The sequence below is a fragment of the Salminus brasiliensis genome, chromosome 1 (assembly GCF_030463535.1).
Source record: "Salminus brasiliensis chromosome 1, fSalBra1.hap2, whole genome shotgun sequence".
Lineage (NCBI taxonomy): Eukaryota > Metazoa > Chordata > Actinopteri > Characiformes > Bryconidae > Salminus > Salminus brasiliensis.
In genome coordinates, this window is record NC_132878.1 from 12,450,738 (window position 1) to 12,464,855 (window position 14,118).

General features: G+C 41.5%; 1 protein-coding gene across 1 annotated transcript in view; it reads left to right on the plus strand.

Moving 5' to 3' along the window:
* Positions 1 to 8,956: 8,956 nt before the first annotated feature.
* Positions 8,957 to 14,118, plus strand: part of phldb1a (pleckstrin homology-like domain, family B, member 1a) — an 88,238-nt gene continuing 83,076 nt past the window's right edge. The window contains exon 1 of the mRNA XM_072669413.1: positions 8,957 to 9,170. The gene's annotated coding sequence lies outside the window, so the exon portion shown is untranslated. The remainder of the gene's footprint in view (positions 9,171 to 14,118) is intronic.

Here is a 14,118-nt window from a genome sequence, read left to right on the forward strand (position 1 = left end):
TCCTTCTTTAAACCACTTTTGGTATGTACTGGCCATTGCATACTGGGAACACCCCCACAAGACCTGCCTGATGTATTGGTGATGAACCATCACAATTTTGTCCACTTTGTAAACTTGGCCCAAATACTGCCTGTTTACTTGCTGCCTAATATGAATATCCCTGACCTTGACAGGTGCTATTGGAGCCAGATGATCAGTGGTATTAATGTTATGGCTAGTAAACAACATGTCATGCTGCCATTAAAGGGAGCTGTTATGACAAATGCTTGAGTTTACATCACATTCTGTCATGACTGTTGCTGGTGATGGTGAAACGGCACGTGCATTACTGGACAACTCATGACCAAGTCTGTTTATATCATGGTTTGTTTTGGAGCAGGGTTCAAGAAAAATGTTACTCAATGTTCATATGGGTCGAGCCCTCATTCTGATTGTCAGCCTTCTTATGCGCTTCTTCCTGGTCAGGGTCGCAGTGGGTCTAGAGCCCACCTGGAATCCTTGGGTGCAAGGCAGGAATACGGCCTGGACACGGTGCCAGTCCATCAGAGGGGACCATACACACTCATCAACACACACTCGCTCCTAGGGGCAATTGAACATGGATAATTCACAGACCATGTGTCTTTTTGGGAGGTGGGAGGACACCCACAGAGTTACTGGCCTCTTTCATCGTCTTCTTGATGCTCATTTCTAGGTGGTTCCTCAGCAAAAAGGAATGGATAGATCCTTCAAACACATCCCAAACTGTTGCTAAACATCATTATACACTGATCAGCCATAACATTAGTACCACTGTCAAGGTGGATAAGTAAACAGTCAGTTATTGAAGGCGAAGGAAAAATTAGCAAGGGCAAAATTGTGATGACTAGACGACTGAGTCAGAACCCAGTCCAAAACATCAGGCAGGCCATGTGGGGTTTTTCTGGCATGCAGCGGTCAGTAACTACCAAATGTACCAAAAAGGCAACAAGGTAATGGTCACCTCAAGGCTCATGTATGTGATCCGTGGTGGTTCCATCTTACAACTATTGTCTTGGTGCCAGATACCACAGGACACCTTCAGTGGTCTTGTGAAGGCCATGGCTCGAATGGTCGGATCTGATGTGGTGACCCCAGGGGAACCTACTCAGTATTAGGCAGGTGGCACTAATGTTATTGCTGATTGGTGTGCGACAGAGGTGTCTATTCTTGTCCCCGAAGAGCTGGTATGTCTGCTGGATTTCAAGAGATCAAGAGATCCCACACTCTACATGCACACCAAACTCCTCACAGACAGAGACCAGAATGAGGATCGGCCCCACAGCGCCAGGCCTGGCCTCTGGACCTGGGCAACACGGTGGTGCCCCCAATTTTTAAATTGTTTTCTGTCTCTTTAGTTGTCTAGCATTTCACTGTAACACCATCTAATCTCCACCACCTTCAGCCTTACCTGTTCACTGTAGTAATGTCAGGTTTTCAGCCTAGCTGATTCTGATTGGACCCTCCTACACAAACACTTGTGGTGTTTTTTTTTATTTTTTTATTATTATTATTGCATTTTCTTTTCCCGACGTAAAATCCGTCTGTAAAGAGATTTTACGGATGGGGAAGGCCGGAGAGAGCACAGATTTTTATCTCCCTGCTTTTTCCTCGCCATAATATGTCTGCTGGGTAAGGAGATGAGAACGAGAGCATGAGAGTGTGAGCATGTAGATAGATGATCAAGTGAGAGATTAGTGTGTGTGTGTGTGTGTGTGTGTGTGTGAGTAAGGGAGAGAGAGAGAGAGAGAGAGACAAAGAAGGCAGCAAAACCGCACACTGCAGGGATATGAAATCACTCAGGAAGTGTCACAATGAGCTGCCCTGATGGTCTAGAAATCATGTTTGCTATTTATATAACTGGATATCCAAGAGGGACAAGCATGGCTTGAGCAATAATTTCTGTTGTCTGGAATTGCAGCACACAGTGCGGCAGGCTCCTGGTCTGTGCCATCAGGCCGGGCCTGTGAAGTTCATCATGAATGCCCTTATTTGGAGCTGGGGAGGAGAGGAAGGAGAAGGTGTTGCCTGTCTTTTTCCTCCTTTTTACCTCCCACTTTTGAATGAATGACTGTACAGTCCATGCTCATTTCTCCCCCATTACAGAGTGGAAAGACGGGGACCTGACTTTGGCTGCCAGTGGAATAATGTCAGTCTGTTCTCTTCTATTTTGGGACTGAATGTGAAGAAGAAAAAGAAGAAGAAGAAGAAGAAGGGACGCTTCTGTGCTGTTTTGAGGTTTACGCAGAATGGTGGTGGATGCTGTTGAGGAGCTTCTGTGGCTGGTTAGCTGATCTCACTTTAGCTCAAGTGTGTTCAGCATGAGCTTCCCCATGATCTGCAGCGTCTACCAGGCCAGCAAGGGCCACAGGGTGGCTCCAAAGAGGGTCCGCTTTCAGGTAAGAACATTTTTTAAAGCCTTTCTTTTGATTTGTGAGGTTAACTTAACTGATTTTTTTTATTTCAGTAGGATCCAGAGGCTAAATGATAACATATATCATGTGTCACAACTTCTCTGTATTTGGATCTAATAAGAAAGGTTAAGAAATTGATCCACTGTAGTGTTTAATATTGCAATGGATGAAGTACCATTGTTTGTCCTTAAGGGGGCTTGCTGGCTTTCTCCAGCTAATGATGGAAACATCGCCTCCCCTGTGTGTTTACACGACTTTACAATGATTCATCTTATATATTCAGGAAGAAAAACTTCCTCCTAGACAATTATTTCCAACCCCCCATTAAAACAAGGTCCCTTTGAAGTGTGTTGTAATGGCATGTTTTACCTCCAGTCTCAGTCAGAGGAGGAGTGGAGAAGCCTGAGGACAAGAAAACAAGAAGTCCTGGGTTTCCTATAGAACTGCAGTGGAGCTTCTTAGTACCTCCTGCATTTTCACAGACCCTTTTGGTCTGAATTAAAGAACAAACACATCACAATGAAAATACGTAATGAACTAAAATGAAGGACTAAAAATGAACCAATACTGATAGGCAGAACTCGTCAAAACTGTTTCCCGCCCTGTGATGCCAAATAACATCCAGGTATTGGTTTCCACACTGTTTTACAGGGTATGTTAACCAGCATTGCTAACATTGCAAGCTCCGACTGACAGAATATTGGTCCTGTTGGAAAAACAGCCAGGCCAGCTCCAGATGGTTAACCTAGATGGCCCGGCCTAGCGCTTGACCAGTATAGACTAGGCTATATTTTCATTTGAGTTCAATGGTTTAGCCTTGCCTACTTGAACGGACAAGTCAACCAGCATAACCATACTGGTCCTCCTGTATGACCAGCTTAATCAACTTGGTCAACCAGCTTCTCTCAGTTAGGTTAGCAGCTTTGAGTTTATAGGTTCTCAAGTTTTCTACTGAAGGCAAATGGTTACAGATGGCTGGTAAAAAGGATACATATAAAACCTTTTAACCTTATCACCAAAAATGGTTCCATTTGTTCCATTGTTTGTCTATTAGCCGGAGCTGTCCCTCTCTGGTGAGTACACACTTTAAAAAAACAAAAACAAAAATGGGTTCTTTAGGGGTTCTTTACCTAAGGCAAATAGAACCATAGCAACTCCAAAAGGCAATTTAGATGGCTGGTTAAAGAGTTTCCTATAAAAAACATATAAAAATGGTTCTCTATACCACCAAAAATGGTTCCATTGTAAAAAGTCAAAGGCCTACTATTTAGCACTATAAGGACCCCCCTTTGCTTTAGTGTACGTTCTCGATACTTTCTCACTCTTCAAATTACTCTGTTACTCAATCAGTGTTGTGGCATTTTGCATTGCGTTGATGTTCTAGATGTTCCGAGTCATTCCTAGGTGGTTCTTCAGCAAAAAGCAAGGGATAGATCCTTCAAACACATCCCGAACTGTTGCTAAACGTCTTTCAGTGACAGGTGCCAGGTGTCTTATCTGCAGAAAGCTAGTGTAGATGCCGGATTTCATTCCAGACAAGTCAGAGCACAGCTAATTCCACTTGTTTAATCAGTTGGTCTCAGTCTTCAAACACCTAATCATGTGTGCTCCTCCTGCTGTGTTGGAATGAAAACCTGCGGATAAGATTGGACCCCCCTGGTCCAACTCTTTTTGATTATTAGTGTTTACCGATTAGCCATTACATAAGCACTGTAAAGTGCAGGACATTGACTATCAGGTTCCTATGTAACGTGTTAATGGGATCTACATATGTTCTTGAAGGTGATGAAAAATGACTGGACGATCGGTCAGAGCATCTCCTAAACTTCAGACAGGTCTTGTTGGATGTTCCAGATATACAGTGGTCAGTATGTACCAAATGTGGTACAGTGTGGTGTATTAAATTATGCCTAGCTCTTCAACCTAATCTTGACAAGTGCTTTTTAATACTAAACAATTACATAATTTTTTTGTTTTGTATTGAAGGATTTTAACTCTATATTGATTTTACACAAAGTCTGTTTACTTGGCAGCCATCTTTGCAACACTGCTGGGACATTACTTCCAATCACACAAGAGCAGGGTCCCAGTTCTATGAATAGGGAGAGACCAAAATACTCATAACTGATAAAATCAGACCAAAAAACATAGCTAGTTGTTTTTGTTTTAACCCATGAATAGTTGTTTCATCTTAATACCACAACAAACATGATTTTTGAGCTTGTTCTAGCTACTGTGCTTGCATAGATCTTCTCCTCGATGAGTGGGTTCCTCTGCTTGTGACATAACCAGAAAGCTGATTGGTCCATTAGTTGACTTTATCCATAAACCGAAGCTATGATAAGTGTAACGAGAACTCTCATTCATATTTCAACCAGTGGCCGATCTCCTCATTTATAGCATCTTTGTTATACAGTGTTCTCTCACTACATTAATCAAATTGTGCTTTTTGTTTTCTCCTGAGCTCCCCCTACAGGTGGGGAGTGTCATTCACTTTTACTCCACCGGTGTAAATACAAACCAGGCTTTGAGTTTCCCCTCATGGACAGCTGTACACAAGCATTTCTTGACAGGATCTTGACAACATCTGAAGTGAAAGAAGTATGTGAACTGAGATGGTAGAGTAATATTACAAGATTTTACACAAATATTAAGTTATGCTGCCTTATGCTGTTCTCACAGTTCTCAGAGTCAATGACAGAGACTAGTCAGTGGACCATCAAAGTAATTTGCTGCTGCTGAAAATGTAAAATTGTATTATTTCTTTCTTTCTTTCTTTCTTTTTTTTTTGTTTTTTTAAATTGAAACATCTGTTAACTTTAATGTTTTCCTTGTAGACTTAAAGAAAGGAAACCAAAAAAACAAAATATTTGTGGCAAAATGAGGAGCATCTATGGAGTCTGCATAGCTGTGTTCAGATGACGACAAGTGTGTTCAATTTCTGTCATAGTATTGTTGTGGTATTAAGTCCAACAATGGTGACAGCCCTAGTGCCACATCAAGTCTGGTGGCAGTTCCTCAGGGTCGATGCAGTACCTATCGCCATTGGTTTTTGAAGGTATCTAAACCATGTGTGTAGTGCAGTTACTGTGACTGGCCAGAAGCCCTCTCAGCAAGTAACAAGTATGTGTTAAATTCACAAATCAGACTGTTTATACCCCTCAAGGCTTCCCCCACCCTGTTTTACCATGTAGTTTGTCCCACGCTAGTGCTCCAGACATGGGTGGGCGGAATGCCTCATGTCTCATTTGGAGTGTGTGTTGGAGGGGGGGCAGTTATTTGTGGTAAAACCCAGTATGACACATCATGGGCTGAACCAAGCCCAGGCCAGCCTGAACACATTACACCAGCAGAGAACACACTTTCAAAAACAGCAGGAGTTCCTCATTTCTCTTCAGATGAGAAAATAAATAAATAAATAAATCACAGCCACTGCTGTGACTATTTACGTCCCTTTTTTCCCTTCCGCAGGGAGGTTGACAGAAAGCTTTTCTTGGAAAGGACAGTTTATGGCCGTCTTGTTTTAACTTAATTGAATTTAATGCCATGCTTTGCTTTGTCTGGCTGGGCTACAGTTCTGGACATGGCCAGTAAATGAAACCTTTTTTTTATACCAAACCAGCTTGTCACTGGAATGTCAGGAGGGTAGAGCAACTTGCAGAATGCAGAATGACGCTGGAAAGCTCTTCTACTTCCACTTTCCTCAATGTTTCTCAGGTTCCGAATTTGTACTGTGACAGGGTGTGTGTCTGTAGCAAGCAGGGTAACTTGACTGTATTAAAACTTAGTCTCAATAAACTATAAGTCCACATGTTTGTGGACACCTTAAGCTGCACTCATTGCTGACATGTACGTTGTCAGCTTGTCTACTCTCTGTACAGAAGTATTGCCAATAGAATAGGACTCTCTGGAGCAGATAAGCATGAACCTATTGGCACCATGCCTAATGCCAGATGCCGTGGAGCAGTGGAACTCCTTTCACCACAGAGCAGGTATCATTTGGGTGGTGGGTCAGTGGTAGTAGAGTGTTAATGTGTGTTGCGCTGGTAATAGTGGGTCAGACACAGCAGTGCTACTGGAGTGTTTAAACATTGTGTGCACTCCCTGTCCGCTCTTTTAGATGCTCCTACTGGTTCACCCTGTAGATGTAAAGCAGCTTATCTGCTGCTGCACTGTTTATGTCAGCTATCCTCTACTCCTTGATCAGTGCCCACAGGAAGCTGCCCACAGGATGCTGTTGGCTGGATATTTCTGGATGCTGGACTGTTCTCAGCTCTTCAGTTGATCTACTAAATCATATAATTATTGTTTACTGGCATGATGATCATCACAGTCACATTTTATAAGATAATTCCATGGATGGCACATGTCTAGGTCAATTGTTCTCAGGGTGTATTTATGCTTGTCAACTTTGGTTCAATTAAATCTAGCCCTGGTGTGATTGCTCAGTCAGTGCGGTTCATTAGAGTTAGTGTGAACAGACATGAGAGACCCAGACCCAAAGTACAAGTGCTCTATCAAAAAAGTGACTCGTTAAGCTCCATACTTAAGTGGAAGTACTTAAGTATTTAACAATTGTTGTACTTAAGTATTACAAGTAGTTTATCCTAAAATGTACTACTTAAGTACTGAAAGTAAAAGTACAGGTATTGTGTTGTGTAGTCATTACAGAAAGCCGACAAAAGTCTGAATATCATTGTTTATATTATTGTTTAAAATGCTCAGACTTAAGGACTGTCACAATTCCGTTGGCTGTAGTAGAAGGACAGGAATGTACTAGACAGAGCTAGATGTAGATGTTCATGTACATGCAGTCTTCAATGAACTCTCTAAACAAACTCTCCCAAAAGAAAGGCTGAACGGAATTCACAGTAACCCACCAGTTACAAGTGTTTCACATGTAAAAACAAGTGAGGAGAGCAGCTTAAAACCCCGAGCTTTACTCTCTGTAAGCAAAACTACAGATCTCAGGCCATTAGGCCACGTACAAGTATTTCTTATGTAAAAATAAAAGTGATAAGTGCCATGATCACTGGAAGTTGAAGGTGGTGAAGATGATGTTCCTTCTGATGGTTCTTCTTCTATTTGGAAATAAACTAACAAAGCTCTAACGTTAGTGTCCTCACTGCAGCAGTGGCGTGAGAGGAAGAATGGCAGCATGTACGCTCACGGCTTGATCGCCGTTGTTCTGCTCAAAGTTAAGGTGGCTTCATCAAACCCGGTGACAGCGTCATTTACTGCTCTGGCCTGGTGATAATGTGGGTTTGAAATGATTTGTACCGTTTTCATAATTGTAACCAGTAACAATGAAGCACATAGAAAACGTAACAGAGTAAAAGTATTAATCTCATCCAAAATATGTAGTGAAGTAAAAGTGGAAGTAGGAGAAAGAAATATTACCTCAGTACAGAGACTGCATTTTAGTGCTGAAGTACAGTAGTGAAGTAGTTCTACTTCCTTACTATACATCTCATCTGAACGCTGCCTTTCAAACTCTGCTGCTCATCCAACAAGTGGGTCTCAGTCTCTTTCTCAATGAACTCTGGTGGTTAGTTTGAAATATGAACACAATACCAACCAAGGGCATCTAAGCGAACCAAATGCACGGGGCATGAGTTGTGCACAGACATGGGGTCACTCTTGTCCACAAAATCTAGTATCAATCCAGTCTGCTTGCTCCACCATTGTCATTGTCATTGTCTGCCTGCTTAATCACGTCTCTTGTCACCATTAAAATTGCATTCATTAGTGTAGTTGCTTCAGTAAAGTAAAGACGTGTGTGAGTTGGGATGAAGCCCAAGTGACTTTACATTTTACAGCTTAACATTAGCGTTGTTCCATGATCCAAATTGGCACGTGTACATTATCAAAATCAATGCTTTAATAATAATATCAAGGCACCGTGATTTAATAAAGCAAGTCTACGGATCCATTGGTTGGATTTTAAGGTGATTTAAACCTTTTCCCGCTATATTTCATGGATTTGTCAGCAAATATGTCCGTCCATGAACGCAAAGCAAACCAGGACTGTCATGTAACAGTGTGTCACTTTCTTGCTTAGTCCGGACCAAAGGAAACCGAACTCCAGGCATAAACACACCCTTAGTGATACATGCAGTTATTGGTTGTCTAAAAGTACTAACCCCCAGTATATAATCAGAAAAGTTCACTATGATGTAATTCATCACGATTAAAACATCATCTCGCCATATCGCCCAGGCCTATTTGACCCACGTCTCTCCGTCCACTGTGAATGCCTCCTACATTCTGCCTTTCTCCCCATCTGTCTGTCTGTCCGTCCCTCTGAGTCTCCGTTCCAGAGCCTGAACAAGTGTGGACCTCTTCAGCTGCGAGAATAAAAGGCGGCCTTGTGTCCGCAGAATGAAAGAGAAAAAGAGAGCGAGGGAGGGAGGCAGAGGGAGAGCGAGACAGAGCCTGAGGTTGAACTGGAGTGAGGGAACAAGAAAAAGGGGTGGGCAGAGAGAGAGAGAGAGAAAGAGAGGCTGTGTGGGTGGAGGGGAAGACAGAGAGAGAGGAGAGGAGAGGAAAAAGGCATATTTGTCTCCCATCACTAGTTGTGAGTGATCTGTGTGAAGTTTTGGCTCTCTGTTGAGCTCCGGAGAGAAGGTTGAAGGTCGAGGTTGGTTTGGATTCTAACACCTGTGTTTATGAGATTAAGTGGTGGAATCATTTGTTGCCTGTAAGGAGTTTTCCTCCAGGACTTCTCGAGTAGGAAAGGTGAGTTGGACTGACAGCTGGATGAACGGGAACACTGTGCAGGTTCAAATGGAAATGTTGAGCTTTGTATTTCTTAACTGAGGTGTATAGTAGTGTGTTTTGTAGTGTGTTTTGGGGTTAGTTTGTCTAATGTGGCATCCTAAAACAAATGTGTGGTGTCTGTTGTGTGTGTGTGTGTGTGTGTGTGTGTGTGTGTGTGTGTACGAGACAGAGAAAACATATACTTGTCTGTTAGTCTCTCTGTGTGAAATTGCAGCTTTGGCAGATTTCTCCTGAGTCAGTGTCAGAATTAGCACAAGAGGAAGAATCTGGGCAGGAAGAGGAAACGTAAAGTATGGTGTATGCAGAAAACACTGTATTTTGACATCATTTATTATTATGCAATGTATGTAGATACATATTTATATCCACAATTTCCATGATCTAAGTTTGTTTGGACTACATTCAGTGGTTACTCGCTATTAAAAGTCCTATTTGGGTTACATGTACATTTAGTCTGGGTCTGGAAGACCAGCCAAAAGTGGAACAGCAGTACGGGGATATGTAGTATATGAAGTTGTAGTGCACATACAATATGCATATCACTGCTGTCCAATAAAAAACATGCATCTCCATTTGTATCCGTTGTTAGTTTTCTCCATGGTTGGAACCATGTAGCTGCTCTGTACACTGTGAAGGTAATTCTGGATGAATGGACCAATAGATGTGCTCTAAATGACTTTTAAGCACAAGTTAAGAAAAATTTTGCCTTCTCCTGTAAAGTCAGCATTTTGGAGATACATGTTTTTCATTGGACAGTGACGATATGTATGAGAAAGTAGAAGTATACATAAAAATTCTTAACAGAAAGTAAGTATGTAGATGCCATGATAGAAAGATAGAAAGGATCTTGGGAACTTTGGTTTGCTATGAGAAAACACATTTACATTATTATTCCAAACATGATAAATCCTGGGATCCAACTTGAGGTAAAATGACTTAACGTCATGTCATTTGGACATCAATTATTATAATGTTATAATAACATTTATTACAATGCAATAATGCATGCCTTTATTGTCTGTATACACTTATACAGTACAATAAAATCTTCTCTTTGCATATCCCAGCTTAGGGAGCCAGGGTCAAAGATGCTACAGCACCCCTGGATGAAGCAGAGAGGGTTAATGGCCTTGCTCAAGGGACCAACAGGGACATCTTAGTGGACATGGTTATTGAACCTACAATGCTTTGAGACTGAATATCAATATTCACCATCAGAATTAGTGCTGTTTATTTGGCGGAAACATGGCGATGAAATATGTATCACTATACAGGAGTTACGATTCGATGTATCATGATATACTGTGATTTATCTACATTTAAGAAAAACACCAAATGCCTAAAATCTGAGTAGCATAAAGTTTACTTTTCATTCTGTGAGAACAGTAGGAGTACAACACTGCTAACTAGCGGTCAGGGATTAAACACAACCCAAAATGAAGCACTGTCTGCTACCAATCTGTACATGGAAACTATTGCTGAAGTTGAGACTGTGTTTTTCAGAACTGATACAGTACTGCAAAACACAATATCACAATACTTTAATGTATCACCTAATTAAAAGTCCTATTCGGTCACAGCTCGGCTTAGTTTGGGTTGGGGAAACAGGCCAAAAGTGGAACAGCAACATAGGGATATGGCACCGTATAGGGATATGTAGCACACTGACTGTATAGTCCTATTAATATTGCATAACATATTGTTGCTGTCATGAAAAAAACATTTTTCCTTTTTGGACACAATTTGAATCTGGCAGTTGTTCTTTATATTGTGTCAAAATCTCCCGAAGACCAATTGAAATGTTCCAAAATGACTCCATGATGACTGAAATCTCAAGTGATATAGATCTGTACATTAATAACTAACTAACCGTGAATATTTAGTTTACACACATAAACGTACCGCAGCACACTTGAACTAATATGAAAAAATGCGTGTGAGTGTGAGTGTAAGAGAGAGAGTAATGAAATGTGGCGAATCTGTGAGAAACTGGACCACTCTGGACCCAGCATAGCCTACAGATCATAGCGCTGACCTCAGCCCAAACAATGAGACTACTGTCCCGGTGGAGACAGCGCTGGGGATCTGTGTAGCAGTGTGTGTATATCTGTATCACTGGTCCACTGACATACATTTGCAGTAGCCTGCCCGTCAGCTAACTTACACATTTTGACCACGAGAGATAGATGGTTGGCCTGTAGATCAAATTACTCACTGGAAGATCCTTCCTCCTCCTCTTTTTTGGGGGAAGGGGGAATATACAAGTGAAAACCAGTCTGTCAAATGGGTTTTACCATAGTAACATGAATACTGTGATAATGATGAGCCCCTAATAGGTAAACCTTGCTTTGAAAGAACTAAGAAATCAGGTGAAGACTAAAGTTTGTCAGAGAACACTTAGACAAAAACGAGGAACAGCGTGTTTTGGACGAATCTTGGCGCTTGCTCAGTGTTTTACTCCTTGCACATCTTTTATTGCAAAAAATTATGCAGATTTGTGCTGTCTCTTCTGATGGTAGATGCAGTACTCTGTGGCTGTGCAACTGTGGCTACAAAAGCTACTTGTAGATCCTATGATGACATTTTAGCATTGTTGGAGATTTCTTTACATCTCTCATTTACATATCTCTTGGGCTGAACTTGCAAGGTCTGACCTGGCCGTGTTGGCAGTTGTTATACATGTTCTCCACTTGTGAATTATTTGCGGAGAGTGGAACAGTTGATTTCTAAGTGTTCTGAGATCTTTCTAAATCGCTTCCCAGGCTCATCTGCATCTACAACCATTGGATCTGGCCATGGCGATACCACTCACATCAACTATCAAGAGCAAACCAAACTAAATGTCTGAGGTTTAAAGTAGACCATCTTGTTAATGGGCCAAACAGAGCCAGCTTAACAGACCTGGGTATTACCTGCCTAAACATGCTGCAGCCCTTCAGTATTCCTAATGGCCATGTCCTCTTTCAGCAGGAGAATGCTTAGGCTCCTCCAAAATCCTCTCTGCCCATGTTCTAATCATCTGCAGCTGATGTTCTGCTAATAATGTCTAATAATTGCTTGTGGAAATTTCCACATTATGTGCATAGTTATATTAACTCCATCTCTCAATATTGTTTAAATGGAGATCTAAACTCCAAGTGTTTAAGTATGTTTGCACATGACTTTATGACATGGAATGATTAGGAATGATCTGCCTTTTGATTTAACATTTTAAATGTCAGTTTCAAGAAGGTTTTGGTCTAATCATCTTTATATCTGACTTCGTCCTGGTCAGGGTCACAGTGGGTCCGCAGCCAGCCTAGGTCTAAAATGTAATTTAATTATGAGCGTATGGATCTAAGGTGGGAGACAAAAGATCCTTTAGTTTAGTTTTTAGAGTTTTAAAAGGGAAAATCCCAGGAATTGTCAACCACAACTAGCCCTTCCATTAACCTTTAGGCTAAAGAAACTTTATATCATCTTAATGGTTCTTGGACATATGGTTATAGGAACAAACATTTATTTTAAAAGTTCCACAAGGAGCCATTAAAAAGTCAATGAAAGGTTCTTTAGGGACCCTAAAATGTATAAAATGATACGACTGAGAGGTATGTTTTGAGGAATAATGGTGAGGCATTTAACCCCAAGAACACTGTACTAGCTGTTAAGCATGGCGGTGGTAGCATCATGCTCTAGGGCTATTTGTCAACCAGTGGAACTTGTATAATGGAAAAAAACTCAAAGCATCTGCAAGAGTGCTGAAACGTGGACAGAGCTGGGTGTTCCAACAGGACAATGACCACAAACACTCATCAGAGGTGGCTGTGGAATGAATGAAGTAGGCTAACATTACACATTGCAATGGCCTTCTCAAAGTCCTGACCTCAACTCTGTAGAAAAAACCCATGAACTGTCAGGTCTAAGGCCAGGAAACCAACAAATTGCTAAATTTCAGTACATATTGCGCAACCTGACTTTCTCACGTGTGCTGCATAACATTAGGTAGGGCATCAGGTTTGCTCTGACAACGTCAATATCTGACAGGAATGCAGAGTGTGTATGGAGCAGCTAAGGTAATATTCATGTGACACAGATATCAGCCAAGTTCCAAGTGCTAATACCTGCTGCAGTGTGTGTGTGTGTGTGTGCAAGTCTGTGTGTGTGTTTCAGGAGCGATTACTAGCCAAGCACAGCAGGTCTGTCTGAATGGAAGCTTTCATAAGAGACGGCGGATCAGGCCACATAAACTGGGCACTAATGTGAAGCAGCTTTGTGCTCCTTTAATGAATTGTTTCACTGAGTTGTAATGGAACAGTGTGAAGAATGAGACATAGAGAGAGAGAAAGGGCACACAAATTGCTGGCCTATGTACACTGTCCATCAAATGGGGACACCTGGCTTTTCAGGGTGTTTTATAAGTAGTTTTAGTTAAGTCTATTACACAATATTAGAAAGCTGTTTAGATCTGGGCAGATGTGTTTGTGCAACCTACAGAACTGACAGTACGGCTGACCTGGAGTCTGGTATGGTGAATAATGCCAGACTTTGTAGCTAATTTATACTAAAACCTTTCAGGTATTTTAAACCTATTATGGGCCAAAAGGTGTTTCATCTGTGCTTTTAACAACAGATAACACATATCCAGTGTTTAGTGTTCAGTGTCACATTCACTGGAGGACAGTTTTAAGGCCAGATGAGACAAAGATTGAGTTGTATGGCAACAATAACAAGAGGATGTTTGGAGGCGAAAGTTGAGGCATTCAATCCCACAAACACTGTACCAACTGTTAAACATAGTGGTGGTAGCATCATTTGGGGTTCTTTTGCTGCAAGTGGAACTGGTACATTACACAAAGTGGATGAAATAATGAAGGAGGATAAAGGAAGGAGGCCTACCCCAGAATTCGTCAACATAACCATCAGATGT